General features: G+C 48.4%; 30 non-coding genes across 30 annotated transcripts; all 30 read left to right on the forward strand.

Annotated features, from left to right (window-relative positions):
* The first annotated feature begins 179 nt into the window (after positions 1–179).
* TRNAI-AAU (transfer RNA isoleucine (anticodon AAU)) lies at positions 180–253 on the forward strand. Its single transcript has one exon. It is a non-coding gene; the product is annotated as a tRNA-Ile (tRNA).
* Positions 254–350: 97 nt separating this feature from the next.
* On the forward strand, positions 351–424 carry TRNAI-AAU (transfer RNA isoleucine (anticodon AAU)). The gene has a single exon. It is a non-coding gene; the product is annotated as a tRNA-Ile (tRNA).
* A 97-nt stretch (positions 425–521) lies between these two features.
* TRNAI-AAU (transfer RNA isoleucine (anticodon AAU)) lies at positions 522–595 on the forward strand. The gene has a single exon. It is a non-coding gene; the product is annotated as a tRNA-Ile (tRNA).
* A 391-nt stretch (positions 596–986) lies between these two features.
* TRNAS-UGA (transfer RNA serine (anticodon UGA)) lies at positions 987–1,068 on the forward strand. Its single transcript has one exon. It is a non-coding gene; the product is annotated as a tRNA-Ser (tRNA).
* Positions 1,069–1,344: 276 nt separating this feature from the next.
* TRNAS-CGA (transfer RNA serine (anticodon CGA)) lies at positions 1,345–1,426 on the forward strand. Its single transcript has one exon. It is a non-coding gene; the product is annotated as a tRNA-Ser (tRNA).
* A 289-nt stretch (positions 1,427–1,715) lies between these two features.
* On the forward strand, positions 1,716–1,789 carry TRNAI-AAU (transfer RNA isoleucine (anticodon AAU)). Its single transcript has one exon. It is a non-coding gene; the product is annotated as a tRNA-Ile (tRNA).
* A 267-nt stretch (positions 1,790–2,056) lies between these two features.
* Positions 2,057–2,130, forward strand: TRNAI-AAU (transfer RNA isoleucine (anticodon AAU)). The gene has a single exon. It is a non-coding gene; the product is annotated as a tRNA-Ile (tRNA).
* A 97-nt stretch (positions 2,131–2,227) lies between these two features.
* Positions 2,228–2,301, forward strand: TRNAI-AAU (transfer RNA isoleucine (anticodon AAU)). The gene has a single exon. It is a non-coding gene; the product is annotated as a tRNA-Ile (tRNA).
* A 392-nt stretch (positions 2,302–2,693) lies between these two features.
* On the forward strand, positions 2,694–2,775 carry TRNAS-UGA (transfer RNA serine (anticodon UGA)). The gene has a single exon. It is a non-coding gene; the product is annotated as a tRNA-Ser (tRNA).
* A 276-nt stretch (positions 2,776–3,051) lies between these two features.
* On the forward strand, positions 3,052–3,133 carry TRNAS-CGA (transfer RNA serine (anticodon CGA)). Its single transcript has one exon. It is a non-coding gene; the product is annotated as a tRNA-Ser (tRNA).
* Positions 3,134–3,773: 640 nt separating this feature from the next.
* TRNAI-AAU (transfer RNA isoleucine (anticodon AAU)) lies at positions 3,774–3,847 on the forward strand. The gene has a single exon. It is a non-coding gene; the product is annotated as a tRNA-Ile (tRNA).
* Positions 3,848–4,237: 390 nt separating this feature from the next.
* Positions 4,238–4,319, forward strand: TRNAS-UGA (transfer RNA serine (anticodon UGA)). The gene has a single exon. It is a non-coding gene; the product is annotated as a tRNA-Ser (tRNA).
* A 271-nt stretch (positions 4,320–4,590) lies between these two features.
* Positions 4,591–4,672, forward strand: TRNAS-CGA (transfer RNA serine (anticodon CGA)). The gene has a single exon. It is a non-coding gene; the product is annotated as a tRNA-Ser (tRNA).
* Positions 4,673–4,943: 271 nt separating this feature from the next.
* Positions 4,944–5,025, forward strand: TRNAS-CGA (transfer RNA serine (anticodon CGA)). The gene has a single exon. It is a non-coding gene; the product is annotated as a tRNA-Ser (tRNA).
* Positions 5,026–5,314: 289 nt separating this feature from the next.
* Positions 5,315–5,388, forward strand: TRNAI-AAU (transfer RNA isoleucine (anticodon AAU)). Its single transcript has one exon. It is a non-coding gene; the product is annotated as a tRNA-Ile (tRNA).
* Positions 5,389–5,484: 96 nt separating this feature from the next.
* On the forward strand, positions 5,485–5,558 carry TRNAI-AAU (transfer RNA isoleucine (anticodon AAU)). The gene has a single exon. It is a non-coding gene; the product is annotated as a tRNA-Ile (tRNA).
* A 100-nt stretch (positions 5,559–5,658) lies between these two features.
* Positions 5,659–5,732, forward strand: TRNAI-AAU (transfer RNA isoleucine (anticodon AAU)). Its single transcript has one exon. It is a non-coding gene; the product is annotated as a tRNA-Ile (tRNA).
* A 391-nt stretch (positions 5,733–6,123) lies between these two features.
* Positions 6,124–6,205, forward strand: TRNAS-UGA (transfer RNA serine (anticodon UGA)). The gene has a single exon. It is a non-coding gene; the product is annotated as a tRNA-Ser (tRNA).
* A 276-nt stretch (positions 6,206–6,481) lies between these two features.
* TRNAS-CGA (transfer RNA serine (anticodon CGA)) lies at positions 6,482–6,563 on the forward strand. The gene has a single exon. It is a non-coding gene; the product is annotated as a tRNA-Ser (tRNA).
* A 289-nt stretch (positions 6,564–6,852) lies between these two features.
* TRNAI-AAU (transfer RNA isoleucine (anticodon AAU)) lies at positions 6,853–6,926 on the forward strand. The gene has a single exon. It is a non-coding gene; the product is annotated as a tRNA-Ile (tRNA).
* Positions 6,927–7,195: 269 nt separating this feature from the next.
* TRNAI-AAU (transfer RNA isoleucine (anticodon AAU)) lies at positions 7,196–7,269 on the forward strand. Its single transcript has one exon. It is a non-coding gene; the product is annotated as a tRNA-Ile (tRNA).
* A 392-nt stretch (positions 7,270–7,661) lies between these two features.
* Positions 7,662–7,743, forward strand: TRNAS-UGA (transfer RNA serine (anticodon UGA)). The gene has a single exon. It is a non-coding gene; the product is annotated as a tRNA-Ser (tRNA).
* Positions 7,744–8,019: 276 nt separating this feature from the next.
* On the forward strand, positions 8,020–8,101 carry TRNAS-CGA (transfer RNA serine (anticodon CGA)). The gene has a single exon. It is a non-coding gene; the product is annotated as a tRNA-Ser (tRNA).
* Positions 8,102–8,738: 637 nt separating this feature from the next.
* Positions 8,739–8,812, forward strand: TRNAI-AAU (transfer RNA isoleucine (anticodon AAU)). Its single transcript has one exon. It is a non-coding gene; the product is annotated as a tRNA-Ile (tRNA).
* Positions 8,813–9,202: 390 nt separating this feature from the next.
* Positions 9,203–9,284, forward strand: TRNAS-UGA (transfer RNA serine (anticodon UGA)). The gene has a single exon. It is a non-coding gene; the product is annotated as a tRNA-Ser (tRNA).
* A 271-nt stretch (positions 9,285–9,555) lies between these two features.
* On the forward strand, positions 9,556–9,637 carry TRNAS-CGA (transfer RNA serine (anticodon CGA)). Its single transcript has one exon. It is a non-coding gene; the product is annotated as a tRNA-Ser (tRNA).
* A 289-nt stretch (positions 9,638–9,926) lies between these two features.
* On the forward strand, positions 9,927–10,000 carry TRNAI-AAU (transfer RNA isoleucine (anticodon AAU)). The gene has a single exon. It is a non-coding gene; the product is annotated as a tRNA-Ile (tRNA).
* A 97-nt stretch (positions 10,001–10,097) lies between these two features.
* On the forward strand, positions 10,098–10,171 carry TRNAI-AAU (transfer RNA isoleucine (anticodon AAU)). The gene has a single exon. It is a non-coding gene; the product is annotated as a tRNA-Ile (tRNA).
* A 395-nt stretch (positions 10,172–10,566) lies between these two features.
* On the forward strand, positions 10,567–10,648 carry TRNAS-UGA (transfer RNA serine (anticodon UGA)). The gene has a single exon. It is a non-coding gene; the product is annotated as a tRNA-Ser (tRNA).
* Positions 10,649–10,919: 271 nt separating this feature from the next.
* Positions 10,920–11,001, forward strand: TRNAS-UGA (transfer RNA serine (anticodon UGA)). Its single transcript has one exon. It is a non-coding gene; the product is annotated as a tRNA-Ser (tRNA).
* Positions 11,002–18,601: the final 7,600 nt, after the last annotated feature.

Consider the following 18,601-nt stretch of genomic DNA (forward strand, 5'->3'; position numbering starts at 1 on the left):
AGACCATCCACAGTGCCCTCTTCAACCTGTCAAACCCCACATCACACCTTTAAAAAAAGGTGCCGTAGCCAAATCCAATGGCTTCTGTGCACACGGATCCAAATTCTCTTTGCTGCTTTATGCGCCATAGAGTGAAAGGCCGAGACGGAAACAAAGCGAGGCGCACGGGGGTGAACCGTGGCCGGTTAGCTCAGTTGGTTAGAGCGTGGTGCTAATAACGCCAAGGTCGCGGGTTCGATCCCCGTACGGGCCAGTCTGCATTTTGTCTCTATGCAGCAGTGGTCTAACCCACCATGCCGAAGGCGGAAAACCATGTCGGAAAAAAAAAAAACGTGCGATGTGCGTACCGTGGCCGGTTAGCTCAGTTGGTTAGAGCGTGGTGCTAATAACGCCAAGGTCGCGGGTTCGATCCCCGTACGGGCCAGTTGACCTTTTGTCTCTATGCAGCAGTGGTCTAACCCACCCCATGCCGAAGGCGGAAAACCATGTCGGAAAAAAAAAGCGTGCGATGTGCGTGTCGTGGCCGGTTAGCTCAGTTGGTTAGAGCGTGGTGCTAATAACGCCAAGGTCGCGGGTTCGATCCCCGTACGGGCCAGTCTTCCCTCCATCTTTATGAAGCAAAGGTGCAACCTACACAGTAAAGGCAGAAATGCTTCTGGTGAAACTCCTAACTCTGGATGCTTGCAAGTTCAAGTCCTGTTGCTGCACCACCAGAGTCCTAACTCCCATCATAAAGGCAGAAAACCTTGTTGCAACAATCTTATCTATGCAGAACGTCATCGCAAAGTTTTTATTCCGCCGAATGAATAGCCTCCCCCCCCCCCCAAGAACTCTCAGCTCAAAGTTGCCCGTTTCTGAACGGCAAAGAGTGTTGCACGCCTGCGCTGAGTTAGCACTCTGAAGCCTCGTCTTACATTCAAGGCGAAGCCCCTGAGCTGTAGTTGACAGATGACCACCGATGAGGGAGCTGGGAAGCACAGCGGTCAGCTGTGATGGCCGAGTGGTTAAGGCGTTGGACTTGAAATCCAATGGGGTCTCCCCGCACAGGTTCAAATCCTGTTCACAGCGCAGTGCCTTTCTTTTCTTTTCTTTTCTATGTGTTCCATGGGAAGGGACACCTACCTCTGCTTCATCTCGTAGAGATCAATAATTGAAGTCAACCAGCTGTAAGGAGAGACATTCCCCATTCCTGCCCCTTGCCGTGAAGAACCAGACTCTAGTAGCTTAATTCCCCCCCGTTCGGGCCCATGCCCTAAACTGCCATTTCCAAACGGCACCTGCTAGACTGTCATTTGCAAAAGACATTCGCCAAGTGGGAAGGCGTGTCCTAGTGGAGGCGTGGCAGCTGTGATGGCCGAGTGGTTAAGGCGTTGGACTCGAAATCCAATGGGGTCTCCCCGCACAGGTTCAAATCCTGTTCACAGCGGAGGCTTTTAGGCCCTGGTGGAGAGAAATCCTACCCTCTTTCAGCCTTTACGCGTCCCTTTGATATATTGCAGTCCAAACGGGAAGAGTTTTACTCTCTGCTTTTCCAGCAGACCATCCACAGTGCCCTCTTCAACCTGTCAAACCCCACATCACACCTTTAAAAAAAGGTGCCGTAGCCAAATCCAATGGCTTCTGTGCACACGGATCCAAATTCTCTTTGCTGCTTTATGCGCCATAGAGTGAAAGGCCGAGACGGAAACAAAGCGAGGCGCACGGGGGTGAACCGTGGCCGGTTAGCTCAGTTGGTTAGAGCGTGGTGCTAATAACGCCAAGGTCGCGGGTTCGATCCCCGTACGGGCCAGTCTGCATTTTGTCTCTATGCAGCAGTGGTCTAACCCACCATGCCGAAGGCGGAAAACCATGTCGGAAAAAAAAAAACGTGCGACGTGCGTACCGTGGCCGGTTAGCTCAGTTGGTTAGAGCGTGGTGCTAATAACGCCAAGGTCCCGGGTTCGATCCCCGTACGGGCCAGTTGACCTTTTGTCTCTATGCAGCAGTGGTCTAACCCACCCCATGCCGAAGGCGGAAAACCATGTCGGAAAAAAAAAGCGTGCGATGTGCGTGTCGTGGCCGGTTAGCTCAGTTGGTTAGAGCGTGGTGCTAATAACGCCAAGGTCGCGGGTTCGATCCCCGTACGGGCCAGTTGACCTTTTGTCTCTATGCAGCAGTGGTCTAACCCACCCCATGCCGAAGGCGGAAAACCATGTCGGAAAAAAAAAGCGTGCGACGTGCGTGTCGTGGCCGGTTAGCTCAGTTGGTTAGAGCGTGGTGCTAATAACGCCAAGGTCGCGGGTTCGATCCCCGTACGGGCCAGTCTTCCCTCCATCTTTATGAAGCAAAGGTGCAACCTACACAGTAAAGGCAGGAATGCTTCTGGTGAAACTCCTAACTCTGGATGCTTGCAAGTTCAAGTCCTGTTGCTGCACCACCAGAGTCCTAACTCCCATCATAAAGGCAGAAAACCTTGTTGCAACAATCTTATCTATGCAGAACGTCATCGCAAAGTTTTTATTCCGCCGAATGAATAGCCTCCCCCCCCCCCCCAAGAACTCTCAGCTCAAAGTTGCCCGTTTCTGAACGGCAAAGAGTGTTGCACGCCTGCGCTGAGTTAGCACTCTGAAGCCTCGTCTTACATTCAAGGCGAAGCCCCTGAGCTGTAGTTGACAGATGACCACCGATGAGGGAGCTGGGAAGCACAGCGGTCAGCTGTGATGGCCGAGTGGTTAAGGCGTTGGACTTGAAATCCAATGGGGTCTCCCCGCACAGGTTCAAATCCTGTTCACAGCGCAGTGCCTTTCTTTTCTTTTCTTTTCTATGTGTTCCATGGGAAGGGACACCTACCTCTGCTTCATCTCGTAGAGATCAATAATTGAAGTCAACCAGCTGTAAGGAGAGACATTCCCCATTCCTGCCCCTTGCCGTGAAGAACCAGACTCTAGTAGCTTAATTCCCCCCCGTTCGGGCCCATGCCCTAAACTGCCATTTCCAAAAGGCACCTGCTAGACTGTCATTTGCAAAAGACATTTGCCAAGTGGGAAGGCGTGTCCTAGTGGAGGCGTGGCAGCTGTGATGGCCGAGTGGTTAAGGCGTTGGACTCGAAATCCAATGGGGTCTCCCCGCACAGGTTCAAATCCTGTTCACAGCGGAGGCTTTTAGGCCCTGGTGGAGAGAAATCCTACCCTCTTTCAGCCTTTACGCGTCCCTTTGATATGTTGCAGTCCAAACGGGAAGAGTTTTACTCTCTGCTTTTCCAGCAGACCATCCACAGTGCCCTCTTCAACCTGTCAAACCCCACATCACACTTTTAAAAAAAGGTGCCGTAGCCAAATCCAATGGCTTATGTGCACACGGATCCAAATTCTCTTTGCTGCTTTATGCGCCATAGAGTGAAAGGCCGAGACGGAAACAAAGCGAGGCGCACGGGGGTGAACCGTGGCCGGTTAGCTCAGTTGGTTAGAGCGTGGTGCTAATAACGCCAAGGTCGTGGGTTCGATCCCCGTACGGGCCAGTCTGCATTTTGTCTCTATGCAGCAGTGGTCTAACCCACCATGCCGAAGGCGGAAAACCATGTCGGAAAAAAAAAAAACGTGCGACGTGCGACGTGCGTACCGTGGCCGGTTAGCTCAGTTGGTTAGAGCGTGGTGCTAATAACGCCAAGATCGCGGGTTCGATCCCCGTACGGGCCAGTTGACCTTTTGTCTCTATGCAGCAGTGGTCTAACCCACCCCATGCCGAAGGCGGAAAACCATGTCGGAAAAAAAAAAAGCGTGCGATGTGCGTGTCGTGGCCGGTTAGCTCAGTTGGTTAGAGCGTGGTGCTAATAACGCCAAGGTCGCGGGTTCGATCCCCGTACGGGCCAGTCTTCCCTCCATCTTTATGAAGCAAAGGTGCAATCTACACAGTAAAGGCAGAAATGCTTCTGGAGAAACTCCTAACTCTGGATGCTTGCAAGTTCAAGTCCTGTTGCTGCACCACCAGAGTCCTAACTCCCATCATAAAGGCAGAAAACCTTGTTGCAACAATCTTATCTATGCAGAACGTCATCGCAAAGTTTTTATTCCGCCGAATGAATAGCCTCCCCCCCCCCCCCCCCAAGAACTCTCAGCTCAAAGTTGCCCGTTTCTGAACGGCAAAGAGTGTTGCACGCCTGAGTTAGCACTCTGAAGCCTCGTCTTACATTCAAGGCGAAGCCCCTGAGCTGTAGTTGACAGATGACCACCGATGAGGGAGCTGGGAAGCACAGCGGTCAGCTGTGATGGCCGAGTGGTTAAGGCGTTGGACTTGAAATCCAATGGGGTCTCCCCGCACAGGTTCAAATCCTGTTCACAGCGCAGTGCCTTTCTTTTCTTTTCTATGTGTTCCATGGGAAGGGACACCTACCTCTGCTTCATCTCGTAGAGATCAATAATTGAAGTCAACCAGCTGTAAGGAGAGACATTCCCCATTCCTGCCCCTTGCCGTGAAGAACCAGACTCTAGTAGCTTAATTCCCCCCCGTTCGGGCCCATGCCCTAAACTGCCATTTCCAAACGGCACCTGCTAGACTGTCATTTGCAAAAGACATTCGCCAAGTGGGAAGACGCCTCCTAGTGGAGGCGTGGCAGCTGTGATGGCCGAGTGGTTAAGGCGTTGGACTCGAAATCCAATGGGGTCTCCCCGCACAGGTTCAAATCCTGTTCACAGCGGAGTGCCTTTCTTTTCTTTTCTATGTGTTCCATGGGAAGGGACACCTACCTCTGCTTTATCTCGTAGAGATCAATAATTGAAGTCAACCAGCTGTAAGGAGAGACATTCCCCATTCCTGCCCCTTGCCGTGAAGAACCAGACTCTAGTAGCTTAATTCCCCCCCGTTCGGGCCCATGCCCTAAACTGCCATTTCCAAACGGCACCTGCTAGACTGTCATTTGCAAAAGACATTCGCCAAGTGGGAAGGCGTGTCCTAGTGGAGGCGTGGCAGCTGTGATGGCCGAGTGGTTAAGGCGTTGGACTCGAAATCCAATGGGGTCTCCCCGCACAGGTTCAAATCCTGTTCACAGCGGAGGCTTTTAGGCCCTGGTGGAGAGAAATCCTACCCTCTTTCAGCCTTTACGCGTCCCTTTGATATATTGCAGTCCAAACGGGAAGAGTTTTACTCTCTGCTTTTCCAGCAGACCATCCACAGTGCCCTCTTCAACCTGTCAAACCCCACATCACACCTTTAAAAAAAGGTGCCGTCGCCAAATCCAATGGCTTCTGTGCACACGGATCCAAATTCTCTTTGCTGCTTTATGCGCCATAGAGTGAAAGGCCGAGACGGAAACAAAGCGAGGCGCACGGGGGTGAACCGTGGCCGGTTAGCTCAGTTGGTTAGAGCGTGGTGCTAATAACGCCAAGGTCGCGGGTTCGATCCCCGTACGGGCCAGTCTGCATTTTGTCTCTATGCAGCAGTGGTCTAACCCACCATGCCGAAGGCGGAAAACCATGTCGGAAAAAAAAAAACGTGCGACGTGTGTACCGTGGCCGGTTAGCTCAGTTGGTTAGAGCGTGGTGCTAATAACGCCAAGGTCGCGGGTTCGATCCCCGTACGGGCCAGTTGACCTTTTGTCTCTATGCAGCAGTGGTCTAACCTCCCCCCCCATGCCGAAGGCGGAAAACCATGTCGGAAAAAAAAAGCGTGCGATGTGCGTGTCGTGGCCGGTTAGCTCAGTTGGTTAGAGCGTGGTGCTAATAACGCCAAGGTCGCGGGTTCGATCCCCGTACGGGCCAGTCTTCCCTCCATCTTTATGAAGCAAAGGTGCAATCTACACAGTAAAGGCAGAAATGCTTCTGGTGAAACTCCTAACTCTGGATGCTTGCAAGTTCAAGTCCTGTTGCTGCACCACCAGAGTCCTAACTCCCATCATAAAGGCAGAAAACCTTGTTGCAACAATCTTATCTATGCAGAACGTCATCGCAAAGTTTTTATTCCGCCGAATGAATAGCCTCCCCCCCCCCCCAAGAACTCTCAGCTCAAAGTTGCCCGTTTCTGAACGGCAAAGAGTGTTGCACGCCTGCGCTGAGTTAGCACTCTGAAGCCTCGTCTTACATTCAAGGCGAAGCCCCTGAGCTGTAGTTGACAGATGACCACCGATGAGGGAGCTGGGAAGCACAGCGGTCAGCTGTGATGGCCGAGTGGTTAAGGCGTTGGACTTGAAATCCAATGGGGTCTCCCCGCACAGGTTCAAATCCTGTTCACAGCGCAGTGCCTTTCTTTTCTTTTCTTTTCTATGTGTTCCATGGGAAGGGACACCTACCTCTGCTTCATCTCGTAGAGATCAATAATTGAAGTCAACCAGCTGTAAGGAGAGACATTCCCCATTCCTGCCCCTTGCCGTGAAGAACCAGACTCTAGTAGCTTAATTCCCCCCCGTTCGGGCCCATGCCCTAAACTGCCATTTCCAAACGGCACCTGCTAGACTGTCATTTGCAAAAGACATTCGCCAAGTGGGAAGGCGTGTCCTAGTGGAGGCGTGGCAGCTGTGATGGCCGAGTGGTTAAGGCGTTGGACTCGAAATCCAATGGGGTCTCCCCGCACAGGTTCAAATCCTGTTCACAGCGGAGGCTTTTAGGCCCTGGTGGAGAGAAATCCTACCCTCTTTCAGCCTTTACGCGTCCCTTTGATATATTGCAGTCCAAACGGGAAGAGTTTTACTCTCTGCTTTTCCAGCAGACCATCCACAGTGCCCTCTTCAACCTGTCAAACCCCACATCACACCTTTAAAAAAAGGTGCCGTCGCCAAATCCAATGGCTTCTGTGCACACGGATCCAAATTCTCTTTGCTGCTTTATGCGCCATAGAGTGAAAGGCCGAGACGGAAACAAAGCGAGGCGCACGGGGGTGAACCGTGGCCGGTTAGCTCAGTTGGTTAGAGCGTGGTGCTAATAACGCCAAGGTCGCGGGTTCGATCCCCGTACGGGCCAGTCTGCATTTTGTCTCTATGCAGCAGTGGTCTAACCCACCATGCCGAAGGCGGAAAACCATGTCGGAAAAAAAAAAAACGTGCGACGTGTGTACCGTGGCCGGTTAGCTCAGTTGGTTAGAGCGTGGTGCTAATAACGCCAAGGTCCCGGGTTCGATCCCCGTACGGGCCAGTTGACCTTTTGTCTCTATGCAGCAGTGGTCTAACCCACCCCATGCCGAAGGCGGAAAACCATGTCGGAAAAAAAAAAGCGTGCGATGTGCGTGTCGTGGCCGGTTAGCTCAGTTGGTTAGAGCGTGGTGCTAATAACGCCAAGGTCGCGGGTTCGATCCCCGTACGGGCCAGTCTTCCCTCCATCTTTATGAAGCAAAGGTGCAACCTACACAGTAAAGGCAGGAATGCTTCTGGTGAAACTCCTAACTCTGGATGCTTGCAAGTTCAAGTCCTGTTGCTGCACCACCAGAGTCCTAACTCCCATCATAAAGGCAGAAAACCTTGTTGCAACAATCTTATCTATGCAGAACGTCATCGCAAAGTTTTTATTCCGCCGAATGAATAGCCTCCCCCCCCCCCCCAAGAACTCTCAGCTCAAAGTTGCCCGTTTCTGAACGGCAAAGAGTGTTGCACGCCTGCGCTGAGTTAGCACTCTGAAGCCTCGTCTTACATTCAAGGCGAAGCCCCTGAGCTGTAGTTGACAGATGACCACCGATGAGGGAGCTGGGAAGCACAGCGGTCAGCTGTGATGGCCGAGTGGTTAAGGCGTTGGACTTGAAATCCAATGGGGTCTCCCCGCACAGGTTCAAATCCTGTTCACAGCGCAGTGCCTTTCTTTTCTTTTCTTTTCTATGTGTTCCATGGGAAGGGACACCTACCTCTGCTTCATCTCGTAGAGATCAATAATTGAAGTCAACCAGCTGTAAGGAGAGACATTCCCCATTCCTGCCCCTTGCCGTGAAGAACCAGACTCTAGTAGCTTAATTCCCCCCCGTTCGGGCCCATGCCCTAAACTGCCATTTCCAAAAGGCACCTGCTAGACTGTCATTTGCAAAAGACATTTGCCAAGTGGGAAGGCGTGTCCTAGTGGAGGCGTGGCAGCTGTGATGGCCGAGTGGTTAAGGCGTTGGACTCGAAATCCAATGGGGTCTCCCCGCACAGGTTCAAATCCTGTTCACAGCGGAGGCTTTTAGGCCCTGGTGGAGAGAAATCCTACCCTCTTTCAGCCTTTACGCGTCCCTTTGATATGTTGCAGTCCAAACGGGAAGAGTTTTACTCTCTGCTTTTCCAGCAGACCATCCACAGTGCCCTCTTCAACCTGTCAAACCCCACATCACACTTTTAAAAAAAGGTGCCGTAGCCAAATCCAATGGCTTATGTGCACACGGATCCAAATTCTCTTTGCTGCTTTATGCGCCATAGAGTGAAAGGCCGAGACGGAAACAAAGCGAGGCGCACGGGGGTGAACCGTGGCCGGTTAGCTCAGTTGGTTAGAGCGTGGTGCTAATAACGCCAAGGTCGTGGGTTCGATCCCCGTACGGGCCAGTCTGCATTTTGTCTCTATGCAGCAGTGGTCTAACCCACCATGCCGAAGGCGGAAAACCATGTCGGAAAAAAAAAAACGTGCGACGTGCGACGTGCGTACCGTGGCCGGTTAGCTCAGTTGGTTAGAGCGTGGTGCTAATAACGCCAAGATCGCGGGTTCGATCCCCGTACGGGCCAGTTGACCTTTTGTCTCTATGCAGCAGTGGTCTAACCCACCCCATGCCGAAGGCGGAAAACCATGTCGGAAAAAAAAAGCGTGCGATGTGCGTGTCGTGGCCGGTTAGCTCAGTTGGTTAGAGCGTGGTGCTAATAACGCCAAGGTCGCGGGTTCGATCCCCGTACGGGCCAGTCTTCCCTCCATCTTTATGAAGCAAAGGTGCAACCTACACAGTAAAGGCAGAAATGCTTCTGGTGAAACTCCTAACTCTGGATGCTTGCAAGTTCAAGTCCTGTTGCTGCACCACCAGAGTCCTAACTCCCATCATAAAGGCAGAAAACCTTGTTGCAACAATCTTATCTATGCAGAACGTCATCGCAAAGTTTTTATTCCGCCGAATGAATAGCCTCCCCCCCCCCCCCCCCAAGAACTCTCAGCTCAAAGTTGCCCGTTTCTGAACGGCAAAGAGTGTTGCACGCCTGAGTTAGCACTCTGAAGCCTCGTCTTACATTCAAGGCGAAGCCCCTGAGCTGTAGTTGACAGATGACCACCGATGAGGGAGCTGGGAAGCACAGCGGTCAGCTGTGATGGCCGAGTGGTTAAGGCGTTGGACTTGAAATCCAATGGGGTCTCCCCGCACAGGTTCAAATCCTGTTCACAGCGCAGTGCCTTTCTTTTCTTTTCTATGTGTTCCATGGGAAGGGACACCTACCTCTGCTTCATCTCGTAGAGATCAATAATTGAAGTCAACCAGCTGTAAGGAGAGACATTCCCCATTCCTGCCCCTTGCCGTGAAGAACCAGACTCTAGTAGCTTAATTCCCCCCCGTTCGGGCCCATGCCCTAAACTGCCATTTCCAAACGGCACCTGCTAGACTGTCATTTGCAAAAGACATTCGCCAAGTGGGAAGACGCCTCCTAGTGGAGGCGTGGCAGCTGTGATGGCCGAGTGGTTAAGGCGTTGGACTCGAAATCCAATGGGGTCTCCCCGCACAGGTTCAAATCCTGTTCACAGCGGAGGCTTTTAGGCCCTGGTGGAGAGAAATCCTACCCTCTTTCAGCCTTTACGCGTCCCTTTGATATGTTGCAGTCCAAACGGGAAGAGTTTTACTCTCTGCTTTTCCAGCAGACCATCCACAGTGCCCTCTTCAACCTGTCAAACCCCACATCACACCTTTAAAAAAAGGTGCCGTAGCCAAATCCAATGGCTTCTGTGCACACGGATCCAAATTCTCTTTGCTGCTTTATGCGCCATAGAGTGAAAGGCCGAGACGGAAACAAAGCGAGGCGCACGGGGGTGAACCGTGGCCGGTTAGCTCAGTTGGTTAGAGCGTGGTGCTAATAACGCCAAGGTCGCGGGTTCGATCCCCGTACGGGCCAGTCTGCATTTTGTCTCTATGCAGCAGTGGTCTAACCCACCCCATGCCGAAGGCGGAAAACCATGTCGGAAAAAAAAAGCGTGCGATGTGCGTGTCGTGGCCGGTTAGCTCAGTTGGTTAGAGCGTGGTGCTAATAACGCCAAGGTCGCGGGTTCGATCCCCGTACGGGCCAGTCTTCCCTCCATCTTTATGAAGCAAAGGTGCAACCTACACAGTAAAGGCAGAAATGCTTCTGGTGAAACTCCTAACTCTGGATGCTTGCAAGTTCAAGTCCTGTTGCTGCACCACCAGAGTCCTAACTCCCATCATAAAGGCAGAAAACCTTGTTGCAACAATCTTATCTATGCAGAACGTCATCGGAAATTTTTTATTCCGCCGAATGAATAGCCTCCCCCCCCCCCCCCCCAAGAACTCTCAGCTCAAAGTTGCCCGTTTCTGAACGGCAAAGAGTGTTGCACGCCTGCGCTGAGTTAGCACTCTGAAGCCTCGTCTTACATTCAAGGCGAAGCCCCTGAGCTGTAGTTGACAGATGACCACCGATGAGGGAGCTGGGAAGCACAGCGGTCAGCTGTGATGGCCGAGTGGTTAAGGCGTTGGACTTGAAATCCAATGGGGTCTCCCCGCACAGGTTCAAATCCTGTTCACAGCGCAGTGCCTTTCTTTTCTTTTCTATGTGTTCCATGGGAAGGGACACCTACCTCTGCTTCATCTCGTAGAGATCAATAATTGAAGTCAACCAGCTGTAAGGAGAGACATTCCCTATTCCTGCCCCTTGCCGTGAAGAACCAGACTCTAGTAGCTTAATTCCCCCCCGTTCGGGCCCATGCCCTAAACTGCCATTTCCAAACGGCACCTGCTAGACTGTCATTTGCAAAAGACATTCGCCAAGTGGGAAGGCGTGTCCTAGTGGAGGCGTGGCAGCTGTGATGGCCGAGTGGTTAAGGCGTTGGACTTGAAATCCAATGGGGTCTCCCCGCACAGGTTCAAATCCTGTTCACAGCGGAGGCTTTTAGGCCCTGGTGGAGAGAAATCCTACCCTCTTTCAGCCTTTACGCGTCCCTTTGATATATTGCAGTCCAAACGGGAAGAGTTTTACTCTCTGCTTTTCCAGCAGACCATCCACAGTGCCCTCTTCAACCTGTCAAACCCCACATCACACCTTTAAAAAAAGGTGCCGTAGCCAAATCCAATGGCTTCTGTGCACACGGATCCAAATTCTCTTTGCTGCTTTATGCGCCATAGAGTGAAAGGCCGAGACGGAAACAAAGCGAGGCGCTTGGGGGTGAACTGTGGCCGGTTAGCTCAGTTGGTTAGAGCGTGGTGTTAATAATGCCAAGGTTGCGGGTTCGATCCCCGTACGGGCCAGTTGACCTTTTGTCTCTATGCAGCAGAGGTCTAACCCCCCCATGCCGAAGGCGGAAAACCATGTCGGAAAAAAAAAAAGCGTGCGATGTGCTTGCCGTGGCCGTATAGCTCAGTTGGTTAGAGCGTGGTGCTAATAACGCCAAGGTTGTGGGTTCGATCGCTGTACGGGCCAGTCTTCCCTCTATCTTTATGAAGCAAAGGTGCAACCTACACAGTAAAGGCAGAAATGCTTCTGGTGAAACTCCTAACTCTGGATGCTTGCATTTTGTCTCTATGCAGCAGTGGTCTAACCCACCCATGCCGAAGGCGGAAAACCATGTCGGAAAAAAAAAAGCGTGCCATGTGCGTGCCATGTGCGTGCCATGTGCGTGCCATGTGCGTGCCATGTGCGTGCCGTGGCCGGTTAGCTCAGTTGGTTAGAGCGTGGTGCTAATGACGCCAAGGTCGCGGGTTCGATCCCTGTACGGGCCAGTCTTCCCTCTATCTTTATGAAGTAAAGGTGCAACCTACACAATAAAGGCAGAAATGCTTCTGGTGAAACTCCTAACTCTGGATGCTTGCAAGTTCAAATCTTGTTGCTGCACCACCAGAGTCCTAACTCCCATTATAAAGGCAGAAAACCTTGTCGCAACAATCTTATCTATGGAGAACTTCATTGCAAAGTTTTTATTCCGCCGAATGAATAGACCCCAACCCTGGCAGCTGTGATGGCCGAGTGGTTAAGGCGTTGGACTCAAAATCCAAAGGGGTCTCCTTTGGAATCCTGTTAACAGCGGACGCTTTTAGGCCCTGGTGGAGAGAAATCCTACCCTCTTTCAGCCTTTACGCATCCCTTCGATATATTGCAGTCCAAACGGGAAGAGTTTTACTCTCTGCTTCTCCAGCAGACCATCCATTCCCCTCTTTACCCTGTCAAACCCCACATCACACTTTTAACCCCTAGACGACTTTGGACATACCTGTACGTCCTGGAAGTCTGTTTCCAGTCGACTTAAACGTTATGCAACCATCAAGAGTTAGGATTTTCACCATAAGATTTTTTGCATTTATAATGTATGTTGTAGCTTTGCTGCATTAAGATTAAAGGTAGAGTGGTCTGTATGAGGTTCAAACGCGCGACCTTCACGTTATTAGCACTCTAACCAACTGACCTATTAAGCAACCTTTACCATGGTCTTGTTCCTTTTGCTAATCTTCAACCTATGGCTCAGCATCTGTTGCAAAACTACAGCTCTTAGCAAGCCCTGAAAATTACATTCTGATATGATGAAGGGCAGGTTACAAACAAAGGTCCCCATGATGTGCTGCCACCTACTACCACTAGGTGTCATTGCCAGACAACAAAATTCTGCCTAAAGGGCTAGTGCATCCTGTTTCCTCTACCAACAATATATTTATGTGTAGCCTAAATTCTATGAATCATCTGCTTCTGTTTCATGATCATTCTGATGTACCCTCAGAGGACCGGGCCAATTAAAATTTTTGCGTTTTCGTTTTTTCCTCCTTGTGCTTAAAAGGCCATAGCACTTGCATTGTTTCACCTAGAAACCCACATGAGCCCTTATTTTTTGCGCCACTAATTGTACTTTGCAAAGACAGGCTGAATTTTTTAATAAAGTACACTGTGAAACCAGAAAAAAATGCGATGTGTGGTGAAATTGAAAAAAACCCCGCATTTCTTTTATTTGAAGGGAATTTAATGTACGTTGTTCGTCCTGGGGTAAAACGATTACAATGATATGTAACATGAAACAAGCAAAAGTGTTGGACATGCACAACCCAGTGTAAATGATGGGTGCTAAATGGTAAGCATATAAACCAATATAACTATATCAAAGAAACAGCTATGCCAAATACATAAACCATAGCACACCAAATAATGTAATAAATAAAAGTACTTTATTATAACAGGTACAATATTAAATATTACTGATCCCACAAACTAAAAACAATTAAAATATAAATCCCACAGGGGGGTACCCGGTATAGTACCACCCACAATGACACCCCAGTCTAAGTATGTCACACACCCTGTATGAATAAAGTGCACGTGCAATGCGTTAGTGTTCTATAACATGGTACCAGCAATCCACAATAACAATAAATAAATGCACTATGAGAGGTGTTACCTAATAAATAAGAAAGACCATAAGCAATATCACCTAATGTATAAGAAGTCGTGTACAAAGACAGTGAAATCAAAATCAGACCAAGATAGTAAGATACCACCATAAGTAGCAAACAACAGGGTGGTGATGGGGTGTCAAGAAAAGGAGTCCCACGCGTTCCGTCCGCCCAACCGGACTTCCTCAGGGGTACTGTACATAGGTTAGGGACCGTTATTTATACAAAAAATATCAAATGATTAAGTAAATCATACAAATAATTGATAATACCTGTGTATCGGGAGCTGCCCATTGCTCCATGCTGGCTCCAAAATGGCGCCGAAAGCGTGTCCCATGCGTAAATGCGCATGTCCGGTTCATTGCGGTCACATGACCACGTCTGTCTGACTCTAGGTCACATGATTGCGATCAACTGACGTAACGTCACATGATCGCTGTAGAACGTTATATTTATAACAGCCATCTAAAACAGGTTTCGCATAATTGTGTTGGATATACTGCAATGAAACACACTACATTGTAGTTATAAAGAGCATATGTATTCATGCTAACTCCAGGATAGTTATGAAGAGTATATGTGTTCATGCTGACTCCAGGATGGCGCCGATAGCATAGCCCATGCGTTAGTGCGCATGTCCGGTTCTTTGCGGTCACATGACCGAGTCTGTCTGACTTTAAGTCACATGATCACGATTAGCTGCTATAGAGTCACATGATCACTGTGGAACGTTATATTTATAACAGCCATCAGAAACGGGTTTCACATAGTTGCATCGGATATATTGTAATGTGACACACTACATTATCATTATAAAGAACATATATACTCATAAGGCAATCCCAGCCGGTATCCTTAGTGCCATATGTCTGCGCATGCGTTAAGGTACTAATAGCACGAGTCACACTGTATCATAAAGCACCAACATATTTGGTACTGTAAGCATACGTCAGACATACATCATCCAAATATCAATGTTAATAACGTTCCATTGTTACGCCGAACTATATGCACACACTGGTGTCAAGGCATGTATAATACAATAATTCACTAAATATACGCATGCGCCGGCATCAAAAATATCCAATACAAGCTATTATTATCAACTTCGTATATCAGAGGCATACAGCTTTCTATATCCATATCATAACAAGAAAGTATAAGCACTACAATGTATATATAGTCCTATTGGACCCCCCAAAGAAAAGAGTACCCCTCGTATATATGTAATAGAAGGACTAATATGTCCACAAGGTCAAAATGTATGGTCAATGATCAAACTGCAAGACATCATGGAACAATATCACTCCATAATGTCACCCTCTAAGTACAATGAATAATAAATAAATGCGTAATACAGTCACCTATAGACACCTAAGGTCAGCCAGAGCATGGGCAGCTCCCCAAATATATATATAGTAGGAAAATGTATCAAAAAATCATATATATTTACACGTATGTACAGCTATTTACAAATGAACCTGCACCCAGGAAACACGGCGAGGATACAAATTTTTTAATAAAGTACACTGTGAAACCAGAAAAAAATGCGATGTGTGGTGAAATTGAAAAAAAAACCCGCATTTCTTTTATTTGGAGGGAATTTAATGTACGTTGTTCGTCCTGGGGTAAAACGATTACAATGATATGTAACATGTATAACTTTTATATTATTTGATGGCTTGTAAAAAATTAAAACCATTTTTAACAAAAATATGTTCCTTATAATCGCTCCATTGCCATACTTATAACGCTTTTATTCTTTGGTCTATGGGGCTGTGTTAGGTGTCATTTTTTGGGCCATGATGTGATCTTTCTATCGGTGCCTTGATTGCGCATATGCAACTTTTTGATCGCTTTTTATGTGATTGGTGATTGGTGATTTATGTGATTGTGATGGGTGATTGGAACTTTTATTAGGGAATGTTTTTTTTTTTATTAGCAACACTTTTATATTCTTTTACACTTATACTAGAAGCCCCCCTGGGGTTAGGGTTATTCCCCCTGGGGTTAGGGTTATTACCCCCTGGGGTTAGGGTTATTCCACCTGGGGTTAGGGTTATTCCCCCTGGGGGACTTCTAGTATAAGCACACTGATCTCTCATTGAGATCTATGCTGTATACTTATACAGCATAGATCAATGAGATAGGCACTCGATTGCTTCAGGCTGCTGCAGCCGGAAGCAATGGAGTGCCGAGCCGGGATCAGCGCCATTACCGTGCAGACCCCGGCCCGAGCCGGACGTGTGGATCCACCCCACTAGACACCAGGGAAGGGCTGCATAAGGTAATCGGATGCAGCTGATTGCGCATATGCAACTTTTTGATCGCTTTTTATGTGATTGGTGATTTATGTGATTGTGATGGGTGATTGGAACTTTTATTAGGGAATGTTTTTTTTATTAGCAACACTTTTTTTTTCTTTTACACTTATACTAGAAGCCCCCCTGGGGTTAGGGTTATTCCCACTGGGGTTAGGGTTATTACCCCCTGGGGTTAGGGTTATTCCACCTGGGGTTATAGTTATTCCCCCTGGGGGACTTCTAGTATAAGCACACTGATCTCTCATTGAGATCTATGCTGTATACTTATACAGCATAGATCAATGAGATAGGCACTCGCTGACCCCGGCCCGAGCCGGACGTGTGGATCCACCCCACTAGACACCAGGGAAGGGCTGCATAAGGTAATCGGATGCAGCTATCAACTTTGACAGCTGCATCCGATTACTTAATTAGCGGATACGGCGATCGCACCGTGCCCGCTAATAGCTGCAATCCCGGGCTACATGCGGCACCCGGGACCGCGGTGGTTCAGAGTGCGGTCGTGGCCATGGACGTACAGGTACACCCAGGGTCGTCCAGGGGTTAAAATAAAATTCTCAGATTTATTGATTTTGGACATAGAAAAAATCTCTGTAATCTATAGATACTGGTAAAAAGAAGAACAACTTTCAGACAGCATGCAGATTGACATAGAATATAAAACATCAAACAACTTTAAGATACAAGATAGATAGATAGATAGATAGATAGATAGATAGATAGATAGGTAGATAGATAGATAGATAGATAGATAGATAGATAGATACCACGGAAATTAACAGGAAACAGCAGGGGCAGCATGCATGGATGCCTCTGAGGCTATCTAATCACACTATTACGCCAAATTATGGGCAACAGTATGGCAGTGATCACACAGTAAAACTGAGGTAGCATATGAACCACCCCAAAATTTAGCCTGACACAGCATGGCAGTGAGAACACAGGGAACCATTAAAACAGAGGCAGCATATCATGAACCACCCAAAAACTTTGCCTGACACAACATAGCAACATCCAAAAAAGGTAGAAGGTACTGGTGAAAGGACGGCAGAGGACACCCGTAAGATGACATCCACATATAATATGGTTCAAAATGAACAAGACAAGGATTCCAAATTGGATTTGACTTTGAATATGAATGTACCACGGCCTCTGCCAACTGCATCACTTGGAACCCCACGGCCTCGACCCTTCACTATTTTATGGACACTGCACAGTATGGAGCTTAGATAGGCCTTGCGTAAGAAATATAGAAATCAGAAAATATAGTAGAGGGCTCACTAGTTTTTAGGGGACTGTGGTATACAATTTGTTGGTGGCTGCACCTATATACACTCTGTGACACCCCCTTTACACTGAACAAGCAGTAGTGAACTTAGGTATGCCTTGCATAAGAAATACAGAAATGAGGAAATATAGTAGAGGCCCCACTAGTTTTTAGGGGGCTGTGGGATACAATCTGTTGGTGGCTGCACCTATATACACTCTGTGACACCCCCTTTACACTGTGGAAGCAGTAGTGAACTTAGATATGCCTTGTGTAAGAAATACAGAAATCAGAAAATAAACTAGTGGTCCCAATAAAGTAGTACTGAGCACTTCTTAGGGGTCTGTATGCAACACCAAATGTCCCCTTTCTGCCAGCAGCCTGTCACCACAGTGTGCTGCTGAAATCATGGTAGCTACACTGCAAGTCCCAGCCAGCAGTCTGTAGTAACACAATTTAAAAACAAGGGCTTACAAGGGCTGTTTGGTTGTTTCGCTAGTATTCCCTGCCTACTGGAACACTATGGCAGGGTCATCTTATCTGGCCAACCAATCGCTGCTATCGACATATATGGGTTTCACGTGATCGCAGGATGTACCAAAGAGTGTCCTGCATGTTTATTGGCTGTGAAAAAGCGCCGAAACTTACAGGAAACGGTTGATGAGATTTTCTCGAGTGTCGCGAGATGCTCGTCCGAGTAACTACACTACATGCCTCTCATTAAATGGACTATATGTCCTCCTCTCAGCAGAGAGCCTGACCTGAACTCCTCTTAGCCTTGCCTGATGCATAAAATCACAGATGCAGGGGATTAGGGCAGGTAAATAATTTTTTTATGTTTGAAACACCTACAATAAACATAATGTTCTGTCCCCAGACAGCCTAAGGTGAGAAATGCAGGTGTGCCAGCCAACAAGTGCAGACCACAAGGCAATATAATATAGGAAAGACATAAATGACCGGAAGACAGTGTGAGATACTCCCGGACAGAAGCATGGGAACAGGGACAGTATTATAAAATGCACTGAGGTCACAAATGGAATTACAGGATTATTCAGTGGCACCCCCACCTATGCCCGTTGAGGGATTTTGGGGAGGCGTTCCCTCTACCTTCAACCCCCCTTGTCTGCTGGCTCCTCTCTGGACATGTTTGAGCACTATGTAGCTCAGGAAATACAAGCTCTCATTTACCCTAGGTCGACGGACAATCTGACCATGGGTGAACGTAGGGCGCTTAGGTGGCTTAAGTCCAGAGCGGATGTAATAGTGAAGCCAGCAGACAAGGGGGGTAATATAGTGTTGTTGAAAAAGGAATATTATGTGTGGGAAGCACAAAGACAGTTAAGTGATGAGAGCACATACATCAAATTAAAGAAAGATCCATCTTATGAATATGTTGCTAAAATTAAATCACTGTTGCGGCAGGGTGTTGATATAGGCTTTTTTTCAAGAAGGTTTGCAGAACGACTCATTGTGGAAAATCCAAAAAAACCTTATTGGTACTGGATACCCAAACTGCACA

The sequence above is a fragment of the Dendropsophus ebraccatus genome, chromosome 1 (genome assembly GCF_027789765.1).
Source record: "Dendropsophus ebraccatus isolate aDenEbr1 chromosome 1, aDenEbr1.pat, whole genome shotgun sequence".
In the NCBI taxonomy this organism is placed as follows: domain Eukaryota; kingdom Metazoa; phylum Chordata; class Amphibia; order Anura; family Hylidae; genus Dendropsophus; species Dendropsophus ebraccatus.